The following is a 27,214-nucleotide window of genomic DNA, read 5'->3' on the forward strand; positions in this document are numbered from 1 at the left end:
GTATTAATTATAAAACATTTTATTATTTTAAGTTGTGCCCAGGGAGAATATACTGTCTTTGAATTTCATCTTGGGGAAAGTAAAGCGGGCATTAGGTCTGACAAGTTTGAAAATTGCTGATCTAGATTGTCAGGTTTTCTATTTATTAACTGCGAAAAGCTTGGGTGCCTTGCTGCACTTCCAGAAATGTTGTCAAAGGTGTTCTCAATGAAAATAAACCCAATTCAGCCCGATGGCTTCAGTTAAAAGCTGACATTTCAACGTAGCTTGATGGATATCTTGGGAGTTGTTTGTAATATAATCATTGGACGTCACATGATAAGTTGAAATTTTCCAAGATGTTAAGACGATCAAGTCATCTAATCCAAGGTCAGCCCACCCTTTAAGTCCTACCCACTCTCGCTTTCAGCGCCTCCTTCATGATTCCCGTGTTAGTCTATAAACTAGACTCACAGTCCCTCATCTGTTAGAACAGAGGTTCTCATACTTTAGTGTGCATGAGCATCGATGAAAAGCTAATTAAAACACAGATTACTGAGCCCTGTCCCCAGAGGTTCTGATTCAGTATATCTGAGGTCGAGTTTGAGATTTTGCAATTTTAACAAGTTCTCAGGTGGTGCTGCGGCTGCTGCCCACGCGCTGAGAACAATTTAGGGAATGTGAGAAATTTGTATTTATTTGTCCTTGCCTAGTTCCAGTACAGACTGGAAGCAGACAATCTTATGTTTGAAAGAGGAAGAAAAATATGAGTCTAATGCTAAAACACAAACCCAAGGATTTTTGTACATTTCCAGAACAGGAAGTGGGCACAAATATTGTGCTAAGTTTTCTAAAAGCTTCTACTGCCAGGAATACTGCATGTTATTAAAACAGAAACCACATCAAGCACCTGGAAAAGAACCACAGACTTTTCAGAGCTTCCGTCTGGGAGAGAGTTCACATGGCCTGCCTGGGAAGGGAGAACATGGCGCTTAGTGATGATATATTTTTAAAGGCTAAATGACACACGGGAGCATGCACGCGCGTGTGTGCACGCATCCACGGACTGGAGTGACTAACAGATCCACCATATGCTTCCGCTTAGACCGTTGTGTCATAGCCATTTAATTTCAAGTAAATGGCTATAATTAGAAGTCCTTACGTGATTTTTGCTTGTTCTGTGTGGTTTACTTTTCACTTGCAGATCTCTAACTGGAAAACAAACTGGATAGGAAGTGGAGGAAACTGCCTGCTTACACCTTCTTCCTAAAAGAGCAGGGCAGAATTTCATTTTGTTTAACGTCCTTCAAGAAAACCTGGTCTAGTAGTCACTATGAGTCCTTCACACATGACCAAGCTATGCTTCGCTTCTGATAGTCTCCTGCAGTGTTTATCTTAATGTTCTTCCATGTGGATAATTTCCCAGGAAATTTAGTACTTAATATTCTGATGGTTTCCAGGACATGTTTTGTCTCCCTACTGAGACATTATGTGATTCAAGGGCAAAGCCTGTGCTTTATAATACCGTTTGTTTACCTTCCAGGGCCGAGTCCACGCGAGGTGCCAAAGAGTTAGAGCAGCAGTTCCTCGTGTGGGGCGGAGGTGAGAGTCACACAGAGGGAGCTTTTAAAAGCTTTACGCACCCTACAAAGGCCCATATAATTCTCGAGGTACTCGATTTAAATTTTTTATTCTTATTATTCGTATTTCTAAGGATAATTTCAACTTGTCTTTTTAAAATCTAGCACCTTAAATATGGGAACTCGGTATATGATAAAGGCAACACCACAAAACCAATAGATAAGTGATGGATTATTCGTGGCAAATAATAAGGAATAGTGGCTCATTTATTTGGGGAGGGGGAAGCTGACTTCCTTAATTAATAAATAAAAAAGAAAAAATGAAAGAATAAATGAAATTTATTTAACTGAATACTCTGTTATATACCAAGCAGTTTTATAGATTTTGAAGAAACAGAGATGAGTGAAAGACACTGAGCTGCCGTCTCATTAATTTTCATCCCGGTGGGGTTCTGTGGACAATTAGTGTACACACATGTATGCATATATATTTATGTACATACACATATTTTATTGCAGATTTTTTTCCAGTCAGATTTTTTTTTATAAAGAAAATGAAAGCAGGATCAGGGTATAGGGGAGATGTTTTTAGATAGGGAAGCCTTATCTGAGAAAACGACCCTGGGCAGAAAGTGTCACAGAAAGTGGAAGCAGGACATGACTCAATCTGAGAAGAGGGCGTTCCGGGTGGCAGAGGCTGCCCGACGTGCACACACGGGGATGGCGCAGAGGAGGAGAAGGCGGCGTCTTTCCTTCGGTGGGAAGTTCCTCTGGGGGAGAGCGTGGAAGGGTGGGGTTTTAGTTCCCCCTCACTGCCTCGATTCCTGCCTCTCCTGCATCCCGTCTGGGCAAGGTTCTTTTCAGTGCAATTAAATGTGAAAATTATACTGGGATTGGCATCTCACAGAAGCACGGCTTTAGAGACTGGAAAGACCTAAGTCTGCTTAGCTGCTATAGATCGACTCTTTTTCCCCTCTAGGAATTGGCTCATTCGGTTGCAGGGCTGGCGAGTCTGCACGTCGTAGGGTGGTTTGGAGGGCTGGAAATTCGGTAGGAGCCGACGTCGCAAGTGTTGAGTCCTCATCCGCAGGGCAGCAGGCTGGAACCTCGGGCAGGGTTTCCGTGTTGCAGTCGTCTGCTCTTTTCAAGTACAACTGATTTTTAACATTTATATATATTTTCTCTAGCTTTACTGGGGCATATATGACATAAACTGTCTCTTTTAAAAGCGTACAACATGGTGATTTGATATATGTATATACTGTGGAATGATTATCACAATCAAGTTAATGAACACATTCATCACCTCAGTGGTTACCTTTGTTTTTTTTTTTTTTTCCCTGTGGTGAGAACGTTTTAGGTCTACTCTCTCAGCACATTTCAAGTATACAAGACATAGTGCAGTCTCAAGAAGAATTGCTTCTGCTTAGGGGAACCTCAGTCTTTGCTTTTACGGCCTTCACTGCTTCGAGAAGGGCCACCACATTGTGGAGGGTAATCGATCTCATGATTTACTTACTCAGAATCTAACGATTTACTGATTTTATCAATTAATTTTTACCTGTTAGTTGTTTACTTATATTTACTCATTTACTTATTTACTGATTTTCTTACGCAAAGTTTAATCTAAAAAATACCTTTACAGAGAATTCAAGACTAATGTTTGACCAAACGATGGGGACCATAGCCTGGCCAGACCATCACAGGGTGCTAAATTGCCTTGCGTTTTAGAGTGGCCTGGGCCGCCCTTGGGCATAAAGATTGTTCTTTGGATGCGCAGGGTAAGAGAGTAGTTCAGACCACCCTCTCTGGAGTCAGACCTCCACCAGTTCTTATTCTATTTGTGCTTTAGCTTCTCAATCTGTAAAATATGAAAATAATATTACCATCTCATAAGGCTATCAGGATTAAGTGAATTAATGCAGTTAAGAGGACCTAAAGCAGTGTCGCGTAGACGTGCTCAGTAAATCTTGGCCATAGTTATGAACACAATTATCATTATGAGATGGTTTCGGGCATGGAGAATAGGGACCCAGGAAATCAGCAAAGACAAGCCAGTGGAAGGAACTCTGAAATGAACCAGGGACAGTCCTCAGCAACAGGGCTAAGAGGAGAAAGGGCCAGTCAGGGCGAGGAATGGGTATAGCTGATAGATTTTAGGGGTATTTGTCTTTTGTTTTATTTTTTCAGCTTTCTAATTCCTTATGACATCCTCGCGTATTCAGGAAAGTCGATGGCGAACTACAGTTTAGCATCACTCACGGTTTGCAGTTGCCTTGGGGACCAGCAGCAGGCATATGTTTGCTTTCCCAAGGAAGTGGTGTGGTAGAGAAACAAAAGAGGGTCTCTGGCGATTTTATTTTAATATTAAAAGAAAGAGTGACTCCAGCATTGGCGTGCTGGGGGACATTTCGGTCACACACCCACATGCCATCGCCCGCCATCCGATGTCTCGTGAGCCAGCCGTGCTCACTGCTCACCGTCTGCCGTGCTGGCCTGTCCTCGTCTGCTTCCCGGCTTTTGTGTATGTGAAAATGTTGCCATCGGGCTTTTTTTTTTTTTTTTTTTTTTTTTTTTTACTTCGCTTAGAACCTAGAGAGGAATAAAAAAACAAGGAGAGAGTTAAAAGGAGGTGTTTGGAATACCACATTGCAGCTCTGGTGGGGCTACAGTCAGTAAAGAGCGGTGGCTCTCAAAAGTGGCCAAATGACCTCAGGCACATAGGATAAGGCCCTGGAGGGAAGCAGGTAAAGCTTCGCTTGCTCACCTTAGCTTCCCGGCCCATCACAGACCCACGGATTCCAGGCTCAGCCTCAGGACTGGAAAGGGACAGTTTCAGATTGGTCAGACTTGAGCACCTTGCAAACAGCTATCACAAGCCAAGTCACTGGTGCCAGGCAAGGAAATTAGCATTTATCGCATTTCAGTAAAAATGATGTGGCCCAGTTAAATTAGATTTCTTTTCATTTACAATAGACTTAAAATCCTATTTAGCTATAATCCAACCATTGTAAAATTGGTTACAAGGATCCTAATTTTCGGAGATATTGAAGCCTCCCGATTCTATCAGAGCATCTTGATTTTATCCATTTTCATCCATCGTTAAATTTCTTATGGCTGAGAATGCCAGGGGCGACCTACCTTTCCAATCCGTTGCTGCATTTAGGAGTAACTGGATTGAGATCAGAAACGTTTATTTTATTCAATGCCTTATCCGTTCTTTTCCACTATTTTAAACACTAGTGAGGGTCAGACTGAAAATCCTTCTCTGATTCTAGCTGTAATCAAGCGGGAAATGGTTTTATTTTATTTTAAACTAATATCAAGCCTAAGAAGACAGCATCATTTCATACAATGGGAGTGAATGGCTCTTTCTGCCATTGCTGAAAATTTACCGTTTGCATATCTTACCGCAAAATCCATGCTTATGTGGTGTTTCACACTTAAAATTCTCTGAGCCTTCTCTCTGCTTAAATGGATGTCTTTCATTTGGGAGCCAGCTCAGGCTTCGTCAGCTTTAGGAACTTACAGTGGCAGGAGGTCCCTCCTTCACGTGCATTCCTGCTGCTGCGAAGGTCTGTGTTACCCGTACAGTCTGTTTGTCCACAGTATCTCCTTCGCTTCTTGTGTGTGCCTTGCTACCCCATCCAAACAGGGCACTTTGCGAAGGCCGAGGCTGTGGCTCAAACGACTCCATCCGCTTCTTTTAGTAGACAGAAAACATCTGCTGATGGATTGAGTCCAACAAGACGAAGCTTGTTTGTACAAGAGTCTCTTCTTTTCTGGGTTCCTAACATTAGGATCCTTAAAAAGTTAGTTAGTGAGATAATCCTATGAGGAGCTTCTCGCTGTCTCCTTCCGTCCAGTTTCCTCTCGGCCCCAGCGCCTTGCAGGGAGACGTCAGTGGGCTCGGCCGCCCAGGGTGTGAGAGCTGCATGATGTGGGAGGGGGACGCAGTGGGGTGGGAGCAGCTGTGCCTCAGAGTCCATGCGGCACTCACGGGTTCCCAGGCACTGCAGCTTCCTTCCCGTAGAGCAGGGATTGACTCTGCCATGAAAACTCGCCATTCTTCCTTCCTGTCCTGCCTGCAGGGTTGGTACTTAGAGTTCTCCTCTGGAGCCATCTGCAAAGAGATGAGAAGGATAGGATCGGGGTATTTGTAGGGCGCTTGAGTCACTCTGATTCAGAGCAAGAGACAGGCAGGGCAGGAGGCAGCGTCTGCGATCCTGACCTTGGTATTCAGTATTCTCGGGTGAGCTGGAGAGTGGGTGTGGACCAAAGCATGATGCTACCACGGGCTGCACTGAGCCCGTGCTTTGAGTCCTGCTCTATTGGAGGGGCTGGAGTTTGGGGTACAGAAACTTGTCCAGTGTGGCCCCTGAGATTGAGTTGCTGAACCCTCTCCCTGTGAGGACTAAACCTGAGCCCAGTGCTCAGCATCTTCTGTGCCCAGGCTACATATCTTCTGGGTCCCCAAGCCAAAGAAGAGCAGGTCTCTGAGGCACGTGGTGGGGTAGGGAGAGAGACACATGGGAGGATCAGAGACGATAGAATTTTATCAACTTATTATTCAGCAAGCCTAATGAACCTTCCATCAGCCAGAATGCACAAAACCGAGTGTTCTTCCCGCGAGGGAGATGAAGCAAGGGGCAATAACAATATGGCATGACATGAGCCATGCTGTGGGGAGCGCGGGGGACCGCGTGAGCCCCCGGCGGGGCCACTTTACCAGCCAAGGCTTCCTGGAGCTGAAAAAGCAGAAGGCATGAAAAAGTGCAAAACGCCTTTCTTTTTCAAACTTGCTAAGAAAAATAGCAGCCAGAGTGCCGACAGAAAGAACTGTTCATCGTTCCAGAAAGTTTGGGTCAAGTGTTTTTGCTTCTTTTGTTTTATTTTGTTTCCCAAAGTCAAATAACCTATTATGTTGACTTTGTGAAGAAGGAAACTTCTGGGGCAATCTCTGGCCTCAGCCACATTTTATCGCAGAAAATGCACCGAAGGGGGAGTTAGACAGGCGTCTAGGCCGCCCCCCAGCATCTTTCTGAGGCACATGGGTGCTGAGCGGCTGTGTCTGGCAGGGAGACGCAGGGCCCGTGGCTCCCTTCCACCCTCCCGCATGTGTCTGCGCTCTAGACAGCACACAGGATACGGACTACATCGGGAAGAGGAGCCGTTTTCTGGAGACAGCTTTGACTTGGCCTGCGATCTGGCTCGCCTTGTTGTTTTGGCTACTCAGGAGCTCTGGGGTCCTCTAGAAGACTCACCATCTTACTTCCCATCAGCGACCAGTCCATTCTCCAGCACCAGCTAAAAACGTGGCGTTAGGAGGGTTAACAGCAGGAGAGCATTACTGCTCCAGCTACCCTAGGAGGCTCTCTACTCTCAGAACAAGGGTTCTGAATGTGATGGATTTGGGGGCCTCCTTTTGAGTATCCAACAGGCCTGGATGAGGTCAGGGCTCTACCTGGCCTGGCCATTCAAACCCCTCTGTCTTCTAAGCCCCCTGCTCCTGTAGGAGTTCACCCCCCAAGCTCTGAGGGGCAGGGGCAACCCGGCCAGGAAGCTCCGGCATAGCTTCTCCCTCCTCCTCCTCTTCCTCCATTAAATTTATGGGGGTGACTTCATGCCACTGAGCTTTGTTGTAGCTCAGAGATGCTGGTCTGAAGATAGGGTAAGATTTGAAGTCACATGTGAGGGACTCCTGTGTCTGTTCTCTGAGGGACATTGAAAGCTCAGTTCTGCACAGAGCTCCTCCCATATTCACGCTGGAGCCCTCTTACAGTTTTTGTGGTGTTAACAAATAGAATGAGATCCTGGCACTGGAAATCACAGAGGAGCTGGAGTCCATCCCCGTCACCTTTGTCTCATTCATCTTTAACTTCTGCCATTTGTCAGGCTTGTAATATATAGACTTGAGAAAATGATCTTTCCTCTTTGAACCTCATCTGTAAAGTGGGGTGATCGATGCCCATCTCACAGGATCTTCAGAAGAGTATATCAGAGCAGAGTATTTTGCATGGTGCCTGCCACATAGGCTACCCCTTGGAAACAGTGATTAATGTAAGTCTTTGATCATGAAGACTAGGTGACCACAGCTGCTCCTGAGGGCAAGGACACCACAGCCTCTGAGGACAGAGGCAGGGGACAGATAGGGAGGCCTGGCCCCATGACATTTGATCCTATTTCTTTATTCTCTCCGCTTGTCAGACTTGCTACAGAGACGATTCACCTTAGTCCAGTGCCAAGGCTGTCTGGGAGTCTGGTTTGTATTCTACTGGGGCCTGGAACAAAGCCAGGGAGACACAATGAAGGATGTTTCCCTTTGTGTCTACAGCTGCTTCCTGGTTACAATGGGCTATTGTTGTGCTAGGCCACAATGGAGGGGAAGTGTAACTGATGGGCCAATTGATTCTGTCTCATGTCCCGGGCCTCAAAACGCCCTGCTCTGGCAGGGGCCTCTGAGGATTTGAGAAGTCGTCTCAAACAGTGTATTACTTATTACTGACTGGTTGATGGATTATTGATCTTAACTCTTTTCTCCTTCCCTATAATAAAATGATACCTTCATGAGCTTTGTCATATGACTTTGGTGTACCTCCCTTAGAGTAGGAGCATATGCCTCACTGATGTTGATCGTGACTTTAACCAATGGCATATTAATATATATGATGTGAGCAGAGGATTTGAATGTGCTTAGGTTATTTGGCTTGGCTTCTCGTATTTCTGTTATCTGCCATGGAATTACATGCTCTGAGTAGCTTCTGGTCCATGGAGAATGATTCAACATATGGAACATACCTGAACTCTACACTTAGTCCAGATCCAAGCCTAGTGGAGTCCAGTTGAGATCAGCTGAATCCCAGCCTACCCACAGATACATGAAAGAGAAAAATGAATGTTTTTGTTATAAGCCAATGAGGTTGGGGGGTTGTTTTTTATGCATCATGGTTTCGAAGCAGTAGCTGACTAACGCACTGACACACGGACCCTCTAGTAAAGGAAGGATCAGCAGGGGCGTTGGATGGCTGAAGACTGGCCGGTGTAAGCCCGTTGGGGAGGCGCTCAGACTTTTCTGAACTAGAATGCTCAACTGTCATTGCCCCCGGAGGAGACTATAGCGACCACAGGTTGGGCAAGGTTTGTCCCCTTTCTGCTTTTAATACCCAACCTAGGGCCCTGCTCAGAGTTGAGAGTTAATAAATGTATGTTAGATCTTACTGGAATGAATTAAAACATAGCCAGGCTAAGGAGGTCTTATTTCTGAAAAAAGGGCTTTCTATATGAGCATCCAAGATGCAAATCAGAGAAGAGGCCATGAGAAGGGCAGGTCTCACCTACCTAGGGCAAGGCCAACTCCAAGAGAAGTTTCAGAAATGCCCTGAGCCTGTGAACAATCTGGTAGCTTTTGTTCTCTGATGGTTACTAGAGAATACCCTTAGAACCTTATCATTTTCTGTCTCAGTCAGTCCGGACTGCCATAGCAGAATATCATAAACAGGGTAGCCAACAGGAATTATTTCTCACAGTTCTGGGGGTAGAAAAGTCCAAGATCAGGGCGCCAGCATTATTGGGTTCTGGTGAGAATTCTCTTACTGGTTTGCAGCTGGCCATTTTATTGGTGTCCTCACGTGGCCAAATGTCAAGAGAGATAGAGAGGAAGCAAACTCTCTACCATCTCTTCTCATGAGGACACTCGTCCCATCATGGGGACTCCACCCATCATAAACTAATTACCTCTCAAAAGCCCAACCTGCCAGGACTATCATGCTGGAGATTAGAGTTTCAACTTTTGAATTTCGGGGGACACAAACATTCAGTCTATACCATTTTCCCTTCTGGAAAAAAAACTCTTGACTATGTAAAAAACTCTTCCTCTCTTTTCTATGCTCCCTACTGCCCCCACCAAAAATTTATATATATATCAGACACCACTATGATGTTTCATCCCAGCAAAGGCTGGCTGTCAGCTGATCCCCGCTAACCTGATTTCATAAAGATGTGAGAAATAATCCTCCTCAGAGATATTTGTATTTTTAAAGGGAATTCAAGGAGTTGCAAAAGACTTCTCTAAGCAAAGGAATGACTCACCAATGATAGAATATCAAAAACTGCATTAGGCTGTCAGTCTTTTTGGGTGGAAAGTTCCGTGTGCTCCTCCTAGCTCTTCGCTGTAATCCCTCTATGTAGGTTTCTGAAATCCTCCTGTATTAGGGTGAGATCTGCTCATCTGCTTCTGTGGCTCCTTTTGCTCTGTGTTTGGGATGAGAAAGAGAGGCAGACGATGAATTATACAAGCTTTTTCTATTTAAAATTATTGGGGGGGGGAGGGCGCCTCAGGGCACACATGTTTTTAAGAGTGCCCGTTTGTGCTGACACCTGCTTTTGGAAGGTAAGAAGATGCCCCGACACTTCTCCAGGAGGTGGACCCTGGAGATCGCTTCCTCCACTCCATTAAGCAGCCAGTCCTGACACCTAGACAGATGTTCTTCCTTCAGCCAGCTCCTTGGAGGGGTTGGACTTTTAGGTCATTGTTTCCAGATTAAGGTTGATTGGAATTACTACAGGGTCAGCATTGTAAAAGCAACTGTGTTTCTTTCTGTGAGTGCAGGAAAACAGCAGAATAGTGGGGATGTAAGGTGGTAGGAGCCTCAGATTTGGGGTCTGAGGGCTGGAAGCTCAGTGTTCTCATCTGGGAGTTACTGTAGGAACTCAAAGCTTGTCTCCCAGAATTGTCGTGAGGATCAAATGAGATAGAGCACGTGAAAGCACTCTGAGGGGCAGAGCCCTCTGCAAATATTAGCTGTTAACAGAGTGATTATCGAGATTAATATAGTGCATTAAGGCCAAGGAAGTTCATTTCAACTTCCTGCCAGGTGTAGTGTCGTGAGGCAAAGTAGTGGGCATGCAGGAGCGCTCCGGTACCAGACAGCCGGGTTCCGACCCCGGCTTCACCCCCTGCCCTCTCTGTGGTCACTGTCAGATTTAAGCGAGTTGATATCTGAAATGAGTACATGTGTTTTAAGTACAAAAAAAGTATTTAAACTGTGCATGGCAGACAGTAATCTTTCAAGAGGTGCCAGACGTATTTTTTTAACTTCTTATTTTGAAATAACCACAGACTTGCTGGAAGTTGCAAAGAAATGTGTAGAAAGGTCTCACATACTCTTCACCCAGTCTCCCTGCAAACTGACACCTGGAACAGAGATAGTTCACTGTCAACACCAGGAAGATGACATTGGTACAACCTACTGAGCTGGTTCAGGTTTCACCAGATTTACATGTGCCTATTTGTGTGTGTGTGCGTGTGCGTGTGTGTGTGTGTGTATGCATGTGTGTGTGTGTGTGTGTTTACATACAGCTTTGTAAACACTGCCACAGTCAAGACAGAACTGTACAGTCACCAGAAGACTTTTGCTTGCCACCCCCTTATAGCCATACCAGACGCCAATCTTAAATTCATTGAAGAAGTCCGGAAACAGAATTCTTCTCAGCAGAAGCGTATTTTTGTAGCAAGAAGTGCCTGGCACTGAACTTGTGAAGTCGTAAGCTCCCTGTCCTTGGAAGCATTCAAATAGAAGCTGGATCTTCTTTGTCAGGGATTCTTTAAAGTGATAATACAGGAAAGGGAGAGTGGATAGGGCTGGATTGAACTCTGAGCTCCCAACTCTAAGCACTTAGGATTGTACAGGAAAGTACCCTCATGGGGGTGAGGTTTCAAACAGGCCTTGAGGAATAGGAAGGCAAAGGGGAGAGGGGAGAACACACCAGGTGAGCCGAAAGGAGAGCCAGCTCTTCTCTGACCTGGGTGACGAACATATAACTCTGAGGGAGAAGATTGGGTTTCTCTGGAAAAAGCTTTCTGGGCCATGTGGAACCCGAGAAGTAGGCTTCCTCTCCATTCTGAGCCCCGGAGTGAACAGCTAGATTGTCCGGCCGTCAGGGTATCCGCCAAGCGGCCCCCTCTTAGAGCAGGCCCCCAAGACAAGCTCCTCGCTCCTCTGGGCTGCCATGCCACAGTCCGTATCCCCCGACCGGTCTGCACAGAGTGCAAACTCGTTTTTGAAAAGGAAATATGAGCAGGCCCGATGGGTCTGCTGTTTCTAGCACCGTCTGTTAACAAATTTTTTTTTTTTCCCAGAATGCATTCATTCTTTTTTTTTTTCCAGGGAGCTCAGCAGGTAATTTAAAAGACTAACAAACTTTGGCATAGATCATTTTAAGAGCCAGGGAGCTGGGTGGAATAATAACGAAGCCAGCTAGTGATAGAGTTGCTTCCTGATGCAGGAACGTATCAAAGAGGTTAGGTCCATGAGTGTTGCTCCGCAGAGCACCCCCTCTATTATCTAGCTCTTAATTACTTCATTAAAATTCAGCAGAGAAGCTGCCCAAATCCAGTAGCGTGCCCAAGGCTTGCTGGGTGATTTCCCTGCCTCCGGCCATGCGTAGTTTTTAGCTCTTTAGGTCTCCAGGGATGGGAGGCCAGATCTTAGGCAGACAGAGAGCTGCTGCTGCTGTCTGTGTTGACTCGAGTGCTGGGGCGGCTGCCTGCCTTCTGCGGGGCTGGGTTTCTGCCTCCTCTCCCTGCTTATCCTGTGTCCTTGGGGAAGGAGCTGCCCTACAAAATTGTTTTCCAGATCACAGAAGCCTCCTCGGTTAGAAGCGCACGCTTTCTGGAACTTTTTGGAGGAGATGGATTGCTGCCCACCCTTCCTCTTCAAACAGCGTTTGGGACACTGATTCAGCATGGGTGGCTCATCGGGGGTGGGGGCGGGGGTGGGGGAAGGGGGGAGTGGTCGTGGTCCGCTTTGTGGGAGAACACTTTGGTTCTATCCCTGGTTTCCAGCCTCCTTGAGCCTCAGTTTTACTCTCTGTAAAATGAAGCCGTTAATGGATAGTCCGTCCTTGAGTCTAAATTCCCTTGGTATTTAAGAGTATCCATGTCCTCCTAGGCCTGTAATATAGTGATACCTTCAGACACGGAAGTGGCTTCTATCACAAACTGTCCCTGTTGGCTCTCACAGAATTCTAAATGCTGTTCCTTTTAGTGATCAGAAAAACCGCCTGAGGTATCTTTATTCTTAAACATAATTTTTAGTTATGTTTGGAATGTCATGATTGTGGTCCTACTTCCTTTTTAGAGTCCAGTGAGTACCTGGGCTTTTTGGGCAGCTGTTTTTTAGGTCCAGGGGTCCTTTTACTATCTCTGGGCTTCTGTCTGTGCTCCCAGTGGACTGTATTTTTTAAGAATCACACTGATTTTGCAAAAGACAGTGCATCTAAATGTGTCCGTCACTTAGTGGAGGTGACGTGTTTGTCAGTAAAAGTTGCAGAAGTTTCATCTGCCCTTTCCTATGCTCCTTCTGCCGTCCTGTGTTTATATTGCTTTTTTCTAATCTCTGTATCAGTCAAAGGCCCTTTAGGGAAGAACAGAGATAGTTCAGGATCTCCTGGGCTGTGGCCTCTGGAGTCTCCAATGGACTTATCACGGAGATCCACCGTGACAGGAAGCTGTGCCGAGGCTCCGCACCGGGAGGGCTCAGGCAGAGGTGGCCAGGCTGTGCCCGCAGACAAGTCAGGGAGAGACACAGTCTCCTGAAGAAGGAAGCTCAAGGAGAAGACTTTGTGCTGATGTTGAAACCAGTGATGCACAGGTGCCAGGCAGAGATCTGATAATCAAACAAACAAACAAACAAACAAGCAAGCAAGCATGCACCCCCTCTGAGGATTTCCAAGGTAACGAGAACCTCGCACAGGTCCTGGTCCTTCTTCCCTTCTGTCTCCCCACTGAGAGGAGAACGTGGAACCCTTGCCGGGCCCAGGCCTTGGACCTGGGGGAGTTTCTGAATCTAGCAGGGATGGTGACGTTTGAGGACTTGGCATTTGGCGAGTGATTGGCTCCAGAGCCGCATGTTGCTTCTGGCTCCAGGAAAATGCCAGAGTGCCCAGCATTGGGCAGCCTGACGTTACTCAGAGAACTGTCTTACGTGTTTTCTTTTTCTTTGTTTGGTGGTTAAAACTTTGGGGGAAAGGATAATCTTTCCATAATACTTCTTTCTCCTGAATTTATTCATCGCTCTAAATGGTCACAACTCTCACAGTTTTATTGAGCTCCTCCAATTACGGTTTAAAGACTGATTTTGCCTTGTTTCTCTGTCTGGCGCAGCGTCTTTCCGTCTCTCTGGTAGTGGGGCTGCACGTGCCATTTGGGAAAGGCTGCTCTCTGTATACTGTGCGATTGGTCTTAAGGTCATGTGGCATTGAATTGCTGCTTGGGACCCCCATCGTTTTAGTTATAATAGTGCCACATCGAAGGGCCTGAACTTGGTATGAGCTTGGGCAAGTCACATCACCTCAGCGAGCTTTGGTGTCCCTGTGTGTTAAATGTCCATTAAATGAAGATGCTGTCTACCTTGTCTGCTTTGGAGAGCTGCTGTGTCAGGTGAATTATCATCTGTGAAAATTGTAAAAGTTCGAAGGATGATGTGATGGTAAATTTTATGTGTCGACTGGGCCACAAGGATGCCAGAGTCAACATTATTTCTGGGTGTCTATAAGTGTGTTTTGCATGAGATTAGCATTTGAATTGGTGGACTGGTAAAGTAGATGTCTCCCCACAATGCCGTTGGGCACCATCTAATCCAATGAAAGCCGGAATAGAACGAAAAGCAGAGGGAGGGAGGAGTCATGCCTCCTCCTGTCTGACGGCATGAACGGGGATGTGGGTTTCTCCTGCCCTCAGCCTGGGATTACACCATTGGCTGCCCTGGTTCTCAGGCCTTCAGACTCAGACTGAATCATACCTCAGCCTTCCTGGGTCTCCCTTCGCGTGCAGACAGCAGACTGTGAGTCTTCTCGGCCTCCAGAATCAGGTAAGGCAATTCCTGGAAATGAATCAATCAATCCCCGCCCCTACTCCATATACATATGCTTTTTTTTTTTTTTTCTCAGTTCAGTTTCTCCCGAGAACCCTGACTAATAAAGGGGAGTGTAGGGCGCCCGACCCTTTCCAGGCCTTCTTGGAAGTGCGGTTACTCCCAAGAGGCAGAGCTGAGCTGGTGGGTGCTCAGAAGCTCAGAGCTCATTTCTTTACGTAGAAAATATTTTTGGGGGATGTTCAGGTTTACACCTGGCTCTAACATACCCAATCGAGTGAAATTTATTGTCGCTCCGTACGTACCAAGCCCTGTGCTAGGCAAAGGCAAGGCGACATGGCGTAGGGAGAAGCCACGCGGGAGTCCTGTCCCAGGATCACATTCCGGTTCTGATGGGGCCTGTCCCAGCACACCGGACCTTCGCGTGGGGAAAACTGCATGTGCTTCAGCCCAGGTCCTGTGCAAGCAGTGCCCGCCGAGAATTAAAGGACTAGCACTTTATCTGGGAGGAGGGGGGTTCAAGCCCGAAGCGATGAGAGTGAAGGCAGAGAGGGGAAAGCAAGGCGAGGAAAGATGCGGAGTGACAGTGTTCTGTGTCACTCTGCTGGCCGGAGGCTTACGATGAGCGTCGTAGAGACATGCTAGATCCGCAACAGGTGGGTTTCCCTGGCACACTGGATTTCTTGGGCAGGTCTGCAAGGAAAAAACTCGCTTTGGAGCCATGCGTACCGAGGCGAAAGCCCCTATCGCTATGTCTAGTTTTCTTCCGTTTCTGTTTCTCATCGGTCAAGGTTCCATCCAGAGGGAAGTGACCCAATTGCACTTTTAGGTTGTGTCGTTGGGCCTCAAGTGGTTGTTCAGAAGGCCGAGTCCCACGGCCCATGATGTTGCACTTCATGTTAAGTGTGGAAGTGACTGGCCAACTTGGCACAGGTGCGGTCTGACCGAGAGAACGGAGGAGGGCAGCCGAGAAGGCGTCCAGGCCTCGGCTCCTGGACACTGACCCTCTCTTCCTCAAGGTCAGGAAGACTTGAAATCCAATGGAGCGAGGAGGCGGATACCGCCTACCTTCTAAATTCCTTCCTTTATCTCCCATCTCCTGGAAATGATTGCATCCTGCTGACAGGTCCCTGAGCTCAAGGTTCTCATCCAGGGGCTTAGCAGTACCAGAGTGGCTTCTGTTGCCCAACCTCAGCCCCTCCCCCCCCCACCAACCCCTGGGAACCCAATCCAGCTTTATCCTCCCAGCAATCCCTTACAAGAAGCCCAGATCCTTATTAAGAAACACTATGGATTTTTAGAGTAAAAAAAAAAATCTATGGAGAGACTTCAGAAACAGGCCAGAGAGATTATAAAGAAATGTGGGCTAGTTTTCCAAGGAGACTTTATAGAATATTCAATAGCACTCATGTCATAAAAGGCCTATGGAGGTTTCCAAAGCCGAGGCTTGCCCTGAATTATGGTTTCCTGATGCAGAGCCCAGCTAAAGGTCACAGCATAACAGATTAGGGCTTGATTCTGCGGCGCTTGTAAAAATAGAGGCACCTCACTGAAATGCAATGGGGATATTAATTTCCAAGGTTGAAGTTCAATTTAACAGAAAGACAGAGTAGAAAATAGAGTTGTCTTTTCAACCCCAGTGGTCACAATAGAACCCCACCCCGATGCTCTCCGGAAACTATCTCCCAGCCGGCTCTCAGACCTTCTAAAACGGGCTTTGTGCTTTTCTTTCCATGATAACTGGAGCTAGGGAGCTGGAGGGACAGCAATTACTGTCCACAGATGAGGGACCTGAGGCATTTGGAGGTTAATCTACTCTCTCACAGGCACAGAAAAAGTCAGGGCATGAGGCAGCTTGTAGTTAGTAAAATCCTGCTCCCAGCTGGGAGCGGAGAACCACGTTTATAATTAACTTCTATATAAAAAGAACGGGTATTAACTTGTATCCCTACTGTGTGCCGGGCCCTATGTGAACTATTTGACATACACCTGCTCACTCAACTTTACAGTGAATCCGATAGGTCCATTAGGAAACTGAAGCTCAGAGAGGTAAGGAAAGTTCTCCAAACAAATCACGTAACTCTTCAGAGGCCTGGAGCTGATGCCTGGTGGTCTGGCTGGTCTCCTCAGGCGCTGGCTCTGTGTTCTCAGGCTGCCCGGAACCTCCGCTCCATCGGGGTCTGTGTCCTCGCCCTCCCCTCCCCCACAGTAGCCAGGTCAGGGCAGAGCCTTCAGGGTGACTGAGCGTGGGTAAATAGGTGGGGACCCACAAGGAAATTTCTGGGTTGTTGGGAGGATTGGGCCTATTATTCTTTGAAACCAGTCTGAAACTTTAATTCGAACTTTTACTCCTTACCTTAAGACTAGGTGAAATGTTAGTTCCTGGCAGATGGGATGAACTTGAGGGTGAATTTGTTCATTTAAATGAGAATGGGAGCTGGAGGACAGATATGTGAAGGTCAGACAAGGTACTTCGGTGCGGAAGACAAATGGGGAGGTCGTAGGATTTTACTGTTATTAAGGTAGACTCGTAGTAGGCGCTCAGGTAACATCTTCTGGGCCTGCGACGACTCCTTCCCTAGATCCTCACCATTGGTCAGCAATGGCTACTAGCTGAGGCTGGGGCCCTGCAGGGTTGACACCCCATGCCCAGTGCTGACTGGAGGACCTCGGTGTGTGGGGCACTCCAGCAGTTTCCCGAGCAGGTGTACTACGTAGGGCTTGCTGCCAGGTGCTCCTCCTGGAGGCAGAGGGGAACAAGTGGAGGCTAAGCCAGTGCTAGCATCACCGCCTCAGCTCTAAGGCCATTGGGCATTAGAGTCTCACAGGAGCCCTGGTCCCTGCTGCCAAAAAGGCTGGGGACCGCTGATGTATGGGCTTTGGGTTCAGCGCCACCTGTGACTGAATTGAGGGAGGCACTAATGAGGGAGTGGATGTGAAAGCTCCACACACATAGAATGAGCTCTGCCTCCTGCTGCCGGTCCCTCTCGGTGGCCATCGCGGGATGAAGGCATTCGGCTGTTGCCAGGGCAGCGATGACTGTGGGGAACTAACGAGGACGTTATCTGAGGCAGCGATAGCCAAGTGTCCGTGACCCTGGCCTGGGCTTTCAAACGGGAACTTACGTGCAGCTGTGGTCTGCAACGCTTGTTGCTGCAACCTGCACCACACTCAGAAAGGGTCTCATTAGTGCCGGGGGGACTCTTCCTCCCTGGCCCTTTTCTCTTCTGACACTGAGCGGCTTTAATTGCATTCGCTCCTCCTTCGCCGTGACCTCAATGTCATCTAACTGTTTTCTTACCTTCTAACTGCTCCGAGACTGTATGTGTGCATGTGGCTTTCACCTAGTGGGTGTGAAATGGTCACACACACAACTCTGAGCAGGGAAGTAGATTGATGTTTAATGGCAATATGCGGGAAGCGTCAAAGCCTCCGTATTTGTGGACAACGGAGAGTCTGTTTTCAGCTCACAGCCCATCTGCACGTTACTTCTCTAGGCACAAAGAGCAGAATTCACCCACTCGCTTCCTACTACCACAGTGTGACCAGAACACAGACGTAGCTGGGGGAGCAGCAGATGTGGATCAGAGTGGTTGGCTCTCTCATTTCAGCGTGCGCGACCCCGCCAGTAGCTGTGGGTGTGTTAGAATGCAGGCGTGTGAGCAGCATCCTCGGAGATTCGGACTCAGCAGATCTGAGGAAGGACCAGCCACCTGCAGTGTGAACAGCATCTTCGGGTTGCTTTCGTTCATGGATCACACTTCAGAGCCATTGGATTAGATAAATGAATGAAAATCAGATAGCCACAGAACCCTGCACATGGAGAAAGAAGCCTTTCTTGGCTAATAGTTAGCAGCTGGTGGATGTAAGCCTATTCAATGAGACTCTTGATAAAGCCTTAACATTTGGGTGGCCATAAGCTCTGCTTTGTCTGTGTTCATGGTGCTTCTAGATCAATCAGTACCTGTTAATTATTTTTAGTGCCTCCTCTGCCCCGCAGAAAAGTGTCTGGGTTTGGATGATAAATTTTATAGGTCTCCTACTTTAAAGCGAACCTCGAGCAAGCTTTGTAACTAAAAGAGGCATTTCTTCCCGCCAACATAGACACGAGCTAATCATCTCCCCAGCAACGCCCCTAGAATCTGAGGGGAGGAGGAATGAGCACGTGGTGTCTGCTGAGCCCCTCTCCCTTCCAGCGTCCCCCGCTCAGGGGTCACCCAGGATCTCAATGACGTTTCCGAGGCATAAATGATTCAAAAAGGCCACGGGCGAGTTTCCAGAAGCATAACAATCTTATCAAAATTATGGCTTCCTCTCAATACATTTCAAATCTGTTTACATCGAACTTAGCACATATGGTGGCAACAGAAAACCTTCACTTTTTCTAATCTCAACCATCTTCTCTCGTGTTCGACATTCAGATTTTATTCCCACAAACAGAACTGCTTTCTACGTTTGAGGATGTCATTTAAGGCCAAGGAGCTCCAATAAAAAAGCATTTATCAGCAGTAAAGTTTGTTTGAGGATTACCCACTGTGAATAAAACCAAGCTCCCCTTTTAAACTGAAGCATGCTATTTCGGGAATGTGACCCCTTTCATGAATAAATGACATGGTGACATTTACAGATAAAGCAAGATTTAACTGCTATGAAAGGAGGTGACAAATGTCAGGATGTCAATAATGATCCGTGAACATAATGGTTTCTTGCCTGAGCGCAGAGCAGATACATAATGTAACGGCTGCCAGCCAGCGCTCTGCGGAGAACGAGCCCCACAGTCTGGGAGCAGTCGAAGAGGCTCCCAGAACCAAGAGAGCCACGGGGGGTGGTGGGTGCCTGAGGCGGGGGTCTGGGTGCAGTGTGGCTAATCAACGAGGCCGTTAATTCTATCAGATTGCTCTCACATCTGCACTCCGGGAAGGATGAAATTTTCCTATCATTTATTGGCTAAATGTTGTCGGAGGAGGATTCAGATGTTGTGAAAATGGCTTTCTGATTATGCCTTCATTTTCCTAAAGAGCCAAGGGTTTTAGAGAGAATGTCAGGAAGAAGTCTGTTCTGTCACTGGCATGGTGGGGCCAAGGCCACAGGCGATGCCTGACCAGGTGGTGCAGGCGTAGAAGCCATGCCAAGGTCACCTCCCCTTCCAGCACGGGGACAGTCAGCTGTCTCAGCAGCCGGTGACCGAAGTCACCAAGTGAGCGTGTGCTGACCAGGACACAGAGCACTTAAGGGCATGGCCCACGCCTGCAGACCGACTCCCCCGGCCGTCCCTCCGGCCTGGGGTCAGGGTGCTGTGCCCTTCTGGTCCTGTCCTGCTTCTCTGAAGTTGCCTTATGCTTTCCTTTACTGGCCTTCCGTGTGCTCCCTTACCATTAGATGCCCTTGGGCAGTGGTAAATGTTTAACAACCCGCTCTTGGAAAACAAGCCCCAGTTTGTTTGCAGTTTCCTGTAGTGTAAATACACCGCCACCCTCCCCAAGCCAGTTTTAAACCTCTTTTCAGCATGAAATCACTGAACACGGAGTCGGAAAGACAGGCATGCAGTTGCTCCAGCCTGACTCTGTACCCCACGGTGATCTTCGGGGTCCTCTTGTTTTTCCTCAATCACCCCCCCCCCCACCTGTTACTACTCTCTTCCCCCAAACGGGGCTATCATTGTTATGCAAGGAGCCCCAAGTGTTTTATTTCCAGCCTGGATGTCTCTCCCCAGCTTCAGCCCCAGATAGCTGGTCCAGAAGAGGAACCCATGGGATCCGCTGCAGGGCATAGAGCTGGCCCTATGGCGGCCACGCAGTGGGATGGGCCAAGGTCGCGGGCTTAGCTCCTCCCTTCTCCAGTGCAGCCTGTGACCTCGGGCCACAGAGAGGACCCCGCCCTGGCCATCTCAGGAGGTCATTGGTACCGCCGTGGGCGGCATTGGTGCAGGCTGGGGGCCCTGTACCTCCTTAGCATATGCTGAGGCAATTAGGAGCCTGACTGACATTTATGATTTTTTTTTTTTCCCTCAGCACTAACTCACTTCCATCCTGCTCTGCTCTCACAAGCTGACAAGATTTCAACCCGATGCAGGAAGACTCGCGATGCTGTCACAAGGTACATGTAAAGAAGAGCTGAGAGGTAAATGCATTTCGCTGGAAGTCAGTTTTGTCTGGAAACTTCTCTGTGGTCGGAAGTTTCTTTGAAAACTTGGTGATGATTAAGATGTCAGAGGCAGGAAGAGTTTGCCTCTGCCTTCCTGCCGCCCTGCTGCCCAGGCCTCCTCCTCGGCCCGCGCACGGGGCGTGGCAGAGAAAGGACCAGGGACGTTGACGTTGTGGCGCGTGGCAAACAGAGCCCTGGCTGCGGCCGGGCCCTGCAGTGCTGGGGGGGGGGGGGGCGCGCGCCGGCCGCCTGTGCTGGAGGCACTTCCCGGGTGTTCCTCCCTCTACATGTGGCAGATCCCAGACAATTATGCAGATGGAAAACACACTCAACCCCACAATTCTGCACGCTAGGGGTGGCCACAGACTCTGTCTTTAAAGGAAAATGGTTCTATGGCCCAGGGAACCTTTAGTGAGCTCTTTGGTCATGCCAGGGCAAGGCCAGCGCCTCACCTGAAAGGAAGAGGTGCCCAGGGAGGACCTGAGCCTGCTCTGCCTGGGGGCGCCAGGGCCACACCCCGACATCAGGCGACAGGGGGAGAGCTGTGGAGAACAGGCCGTGGGACCCCCGATGGGGAGCAGGCAGAGAGCCCCAGCAACCTGCCACGAGGCAGAGTCCCCCCTGTCGCGGAGGCGTGCGTCACTGTCCGTGCGACATGCATTTGAGCGGCCGCGCCGCGGAAGGGGGCCCGGCCCTCGCGTGGAGTCGCGCTGCCCACGGGCGCCGGGAGCTGCGGGTTCCGGCGGCCGGCGCGGAGGCCTCTCTTTTCAGCGCCGTGTCGCCGCAGCTCATCCTCGGATGCCACGAAGTTCTGACACTCTGCAGCCGGAGATCGGCCTCGCCGTGGGGAGTGACAGGAGACGGGGAGCCCACACGTGGGGAGACGCGGAGCAGGAGCCGCGGAGGGGCCTCAAGGGCCGGGGGTCACAGAAGAGCTCGGCGCGTGGGTCTGGACCGCGCAGTGAGGACCAGCGCCCCGGGGCCCAGCCGCCGGCCTTCTCTGGGGCTCGGGGCAGCGCTAAGCAAGGAGACCTGCGGGCAGCGCCATCTTTCTGCAGTCACAGGGGGGAAACGGATCATTTTTACTTCGACAGGAAAGGCATTGGCGACCCCGGAATTGTAGGAATACTGTTGTTTGCCTGCACGTGCCTTTGTTTAGCACTTTCTGCATTCAGGCACCTGTCAGACACTGTCTTGGGCTCAGGCTTTCAAAGCCACAGAAAAAAGACCCAGTGTCTCTCCAAGCTTTCTCTCTGGCTGGTGCTTTCTACCATGGCGACTGCTACCACGGGGGCCGCTACAATCCAGCAGAGTCTTGTGTGATTCACAATCTCTTCAGCCTCTAAAGGGAAGGCTGGCTTTGCTCAGAGCAGGCCACAGCTGCTGGGTGACACTCGTGTCTCATACTCTTGTCCCTGCGGGCCGTGGCAGCCTGATGGGAAAGGACAGCGTGCTCACTCGTATTCTGCTGAAGTCGCTTTCTTCTGAGAACTCCACAGAGTTAAGAGCAATGCGTATGGAGGCTGGAGTTTTGAAGACTGTCTCAGTTTCTGCCCAGAAGATGCATTTGAGAACTTAACTTCCCTCTCTTCATGCTCCATTTATGTCTTGTAGTTGAGGTGTTTGGTGTTGAGAGCCCAGAAACTGTCTTCAGAGAGCAAAGCATGGGTCTGAGTACCCCTAGGTCCCAGCCTACCTTGACTGAATTAAAGGGCACAGAACCTGCTTCAGAGGGATTTCCTGTCTCTCTACAGGGTGGCTTGAAATTAGCGGCCACTGGCGTTCATGGCCTCCTGGGCCGGACTTTTGGGCTGGCAGCCTTGGCCTTCCCTCTTTGTCTTAGCGCAGGCCGTGATCACAAAATACCACAGATTGTGTGGCTGAAGCAACAGAAATTGGTTTCTCACAGTTCTGGAGGCGGGGAGTCCAAGATCGAGGTGCCGGCCCGTTCACTGCTCTCCCTGGTTCGCAGACTGCCCTGCGCTTGCTGCGTCCTCACCGGTGGGAAGAGCGGGCAGAGCCAGCTCTCTTGTCACCAATCCCGTCGCGTGGTCTTCACCTTCAGGACAGGATCACCTCCCAAAGGCCCCGTCTAGAAATAGCATCTCATTGGGGATTAGGGCTTCAACCTGTGGATTTGGGGGGCAGGGGCGAGGGGGTGATGCCAACACGCAGTCCCGCGCGCTCTCCGTGCCCTCTTATCCCAGGTCCCTTGCCGGAGGGAGACAAGCGGGAGCCACGTGTTCCCTCCGCGGCCCTGTGCCCTGGAAGGGCTCCGGCCCCGGCTCCCCACACTCCGGGGTCATGGCTTTCCTGCTCCCCGGGAGCTCCGGAGCGGGAGCTGACGCTTCTTGGGAATGAAGATCTCAGCCACAGCCTGTTCCCCCCGGAGTTTTTATTCTCTGGTTAGTTTGGTCCCAGTCCGGACTCTGCGCGTTCCCTTCTGACCGAGCAGCCCGGCGTCTGCGCGCGGGGCCCTCGGGGCTGCCGCTGCGGGAATGAGGGGCATCACTTGTGACCCCGGGAGCGCCGCAGGAGACGGAGACTTTCCACTCGCAGAGCTTCAGCAGATCGGAAGATCAGGGTCGCGATGATCCAGACAGCACGGGAGAAGCGAGGGTGATACCAAAGCCTGTCCCGGCATCCCCTTGGAAATAAGGGTGGGGGGTGCCAGCCCCGGAGGACAAACGCACCCGGGCCCATCGGCGTGTTGAAGCACAGAACGGTGCAGTTAGGGGATCCGTGTTCTGACCTAAATCTAGAAGAAAACGCGGAGCTCCAACTCATGCATCTGTAGTCGAAAATAGCTTCTTACCTGCCACAACGAGAGAATACTGTAAACAGCACCATAAATCATAAAATGCCGTTTTCCCTTCCCCAGTCCTTCGACTCGCCAGGGTCTGCTTCCCGCTTCCTGCCCGTCCCGTCTCGCTGTCCGGGCACCGACGGTCTCGTGCGCGGAGCCGGACATAGGTGGAACGGGCAGGGCCCACGTGGGGGCCTCCCCCAGGGCTGGGGGTGGGGGCGGGAAGGGCGGCGGCCACGCCTCGGCTTCGCTGCACCACTCTCTGTGACTTTGACGCTTCCAGCGTGAAGGGCGCAGCGCCAGTTTTCTGGTGTGGCATTTCCGTGATGGAGCCGGAGGCGCCGGGGAGCTGTAAACACGTGCCCGTTCCCGAGCAGCACGCAGCGGCCGGCTTCAGAGTCTGTCTGACGTTTCCTCCTATCCCACAATTTGATGACCCCATACCGCTAAAATATTCATTTCGCATGCTGTACATGAGGACGTAAAGCCAGATTATGCTTCCACAAGCCCCGGTGGGTGCCCCTCCCTGCGGTCCTGACGGTGGCTTCCTTGGGAGAGGAGAATCGCCGCCTCCCCAGCCCACCAGGGACCCAGAGTGACAGCTCCAGGCCAGAAGAGCCCCGGACAGTGGTGTTCCCCGTGTCTCCGCCGAGGGTCAGATCCGATGTCAGATCTGGTTACTGCGCTGTATGTACACGCGGGTGGGGCGCACGCCAGGAAGAATTTACACACCTTGCGCTTTAACCCGGCCCTAGAGCCCGGCAGGCGGTCAGTGCCCCTTGGCGGAACTGATGCACGATCCTCCCCCGTGAGAGCCGCTTCTTCCCATGCTGCGGTTTTCACAAACGCCTAACCCTGGGCTGGAAACAATGTAACAAGGCCACACTGTCACACGAAGTCATATTCTCTGTCCACGATTTCACCACCTTGCAGTCCCCCTGAGCCTAGCTTACCTGGAGGTGAGGCCTGTGATTTGGGGGACAGGGCGCCAGGCGAGGACACTAGCCGGGGCAGGTGCAGGGGACTGAGCTTCGGTCACGGTTATAGATCCTTTTTGGCTTGTGGTCCTCGGCGAGCAGGGCATGTCTTGGTTCCTGAACCTGCTTGTAATTCCTAACCGAGTGACACACGCCGAATGCAGTTTTTGTCCCCCTGTGGAGTACCCCCAACTTCCTCAGCTTCTTAGTACTCGGACCCGTAGACGTGCTAATCAAGCTGAACCGTTTCAGTTACGCACGCGGTCGCCACTGCTGGGCAGGGTGTCGGTTCCGGTGTCATTAGGAATCTGGATCTGGGCGGGACCCACACGACACCCATCACAAACGCTCGGCTCCACCGATTTACGTGTCCCCGTGTTTGATTTTCTTAGAGGGACGTCCCTGCACAGTTAGTTCCCCTGAGATCAAATTAGTAAAGAGTAGTCGTCCGATGGGAAAGGAGGCTTCGATCTGCGGCCACAGGATGCTGAAACGTAACACCATACCACACGTTCGAACACTCGTCCAGCCCCGCATTTGCAGTCTCCTCTCGATATTGTGTTTCTTTACAGGAACAAGACACAGCACACTGGACATATTGTCCCCACCCCAGCATGACTGCTGGGTTTAATGGTAGCAAAATGACACAAAAGGAGAGACAGGGATGCGGTCAACGGGCCCCACGCCCGGGCACGTCCCGTGAAACGTAAGGAGTCACGCCCGGCCCTCACAGCCACGCTCGGCTCCTCAGTCTCACTTCGCGCCTCAGCCTCTGACTTAGGGGATCCTGTCTGCGCCCACATCCTCTGTGCCTTCTTCTGCCTGCGCTGACACTGGCCGCACGACCCAGACTCCCACATCGCAGGTTACCGAGCACTTGCCTGTGCCACAGCCATCTTGGTTCAATGTCGCCCTTGTGAGGTGGGCTGGGCCACTATGGCCTTCCAGTTTTACAGATCTAGACACTGATCCAGAACCACCCAGCTGATTGGAGACAGGGCTGGTGCCGGAACTCAGGACTTCCGAGTTCTGATCCAGTGCCATCTGTACTGCCCGGCACGCTGCTGCCCCAACCCAAGGACTGAGAAGGAACATCAGGTTAGCCCCGGCGATGCTGAGCCCTAACAAATGCTTTCGCTTGTCATCTTCAAAACTTCTGAAGTAAACGCTGGTTTTCTCCACGGACGCGCTCTTTGCCAGCCTCTTGGCTCCATTTCCAGGTGCTGACCTGATGCCATTCCAGCAGCGTAGAGGAGCTTATTCCTGATCCCTCTCTGCTCTCTGCCTCTTGACCTGTCCTCTGACAGGAGCCTGAAAGTGTCCAGGCCTGCGGGTTGTGCTAGCCGGCTTGTCCATGCGGAGGGGGTGGCAGGATGGAACTTGGATGAATGCACCTGTGAGAGGCTCGGCGCACAGCAGGGACTCAATACATACTAGTCCAACTAAAACTTTAGAATCAAAAGAGTGATAGAAGGTGAAGAACAGGCTTAAAGGGCGAATTGGGGGCATTTGCCTCTGGAGGCCCCTGTCCGTCTCTTCTGGTGACCCTCCCGCCCCCATTCCCACTGACACCCACTTTCAGAGGGTTTGCGCTTTACCCTTTCCAGACATGTTCTCAGAAAAGGCCAGAGAGTCACTGATTCTTATACCTGACTTGGTGCTGGTTTGCAGGTAGACTTGGGGGATGGGAAAAAGTAAAGCCCCCAAAAAGGAAAGACGTTCTGGTGACAGGATTCTTGACCTTGGCCAGCATCCAGGGCCACGGATGGGACCAGGGGAAGGAATCCCTGGGTTCCCACCTCTGGGTCAACTGCCTATAGGCACCACTTCCTGTGGAGAAGTGAATGAAGTTCTGCCACGGCCGGGATCTGGCGCTTAGAAAAAGATTTTAGATGCCGCAGCCTTCCGCCAGCGCACTCTGCCTCCGACTCAGTCCTGGGCATATCACAATTCCTTCCCTTCCAGAGCCAACTGAATTAATTGGGGAAGGGAGAGAGCCCTAGTGACTTGTGCTCTGACAAGCCCTTGGTCTCTTTGAGCTCTGGTGACAGGCAGCCAGACTTCAAAGGCCCTCCGTGCCCTCCAGCTTTTACCCTGCCTGTCAAGAGAGGCTGCAGAGGAGTGAGTGCTGGGGCTGGGGGAGGTGGCCAGGGAGTAAGTCTCCCTGACATTTGTCCTTCCCTCACTGCCGACAGCCAACTCAAGACCAGCTCTGCAGCCCGCTGCCACGGCCCTCCAACCTCTCACACAAGGGAGACAGCTTGGAGTCTAAATTTAGCAGGAGGAGGGGAAAGGAAGGTCATCATGTCCAGGGTGAGGGCTGAAGGTGGACACAGAATAAAAGAGACAGTGGATAAGTGAGGGCAGGGAGAAAGAGAAGAGAGAGCGAGGGGAGGGACTTCGAGTCAGAGTAGCAGTTACAGACTGAAAGAGAGTCTTTTAAAGAGTTTGTAAAAATGTAGAGTGTTGAATCTTTCCCTATTAGCACCAGGGAACATCACTAATGCGTGCTAAAGGGAGCGGTCAGTTTGCATTTGCGAGCAGGCTGAATTAGAGTTCTCTCTCCGCGCAGCACTAGCTTGTTTAAGCAGTTACACTGCTGTCACTGATCTGGGGCCAGGGCATTTCTGTCCTGCAGAAGGCAAGGCCAGGGGATGAGGGGCGGTGCTCATCACACACCTATTATGCGTCAAGACTGGAATTTACACTATTTCTTAGCTCACTTAATCCTTACAGTAGTTTGATGCAATAGCTTTCAGGATGCTTTTCTTTTTTGAATCATGGATTAAACCGAGGCTTGCCTTGTAGACTTTTAGCGACTAGCCTAGGATTCGGCGAGATCTGCCTGGTCATAAG

Source organism: Rousettus aegyptiacus, unplaced genomic scaffold (assembly GCF_014176215.1).
Source record: "Rousettus aegyptiacus isolate mRouAeg1 unplaced genomic scaffold, mRouAeg1.p scaffold_m13_p_7, whole genome shotgun sequence".
Lineage (NCBI taxonomy): Eukaryota > Metazoa > Chordata > Mammalia > Chiroptera > Pteropodidae > Rousettus > Rousettus aegyptiacus.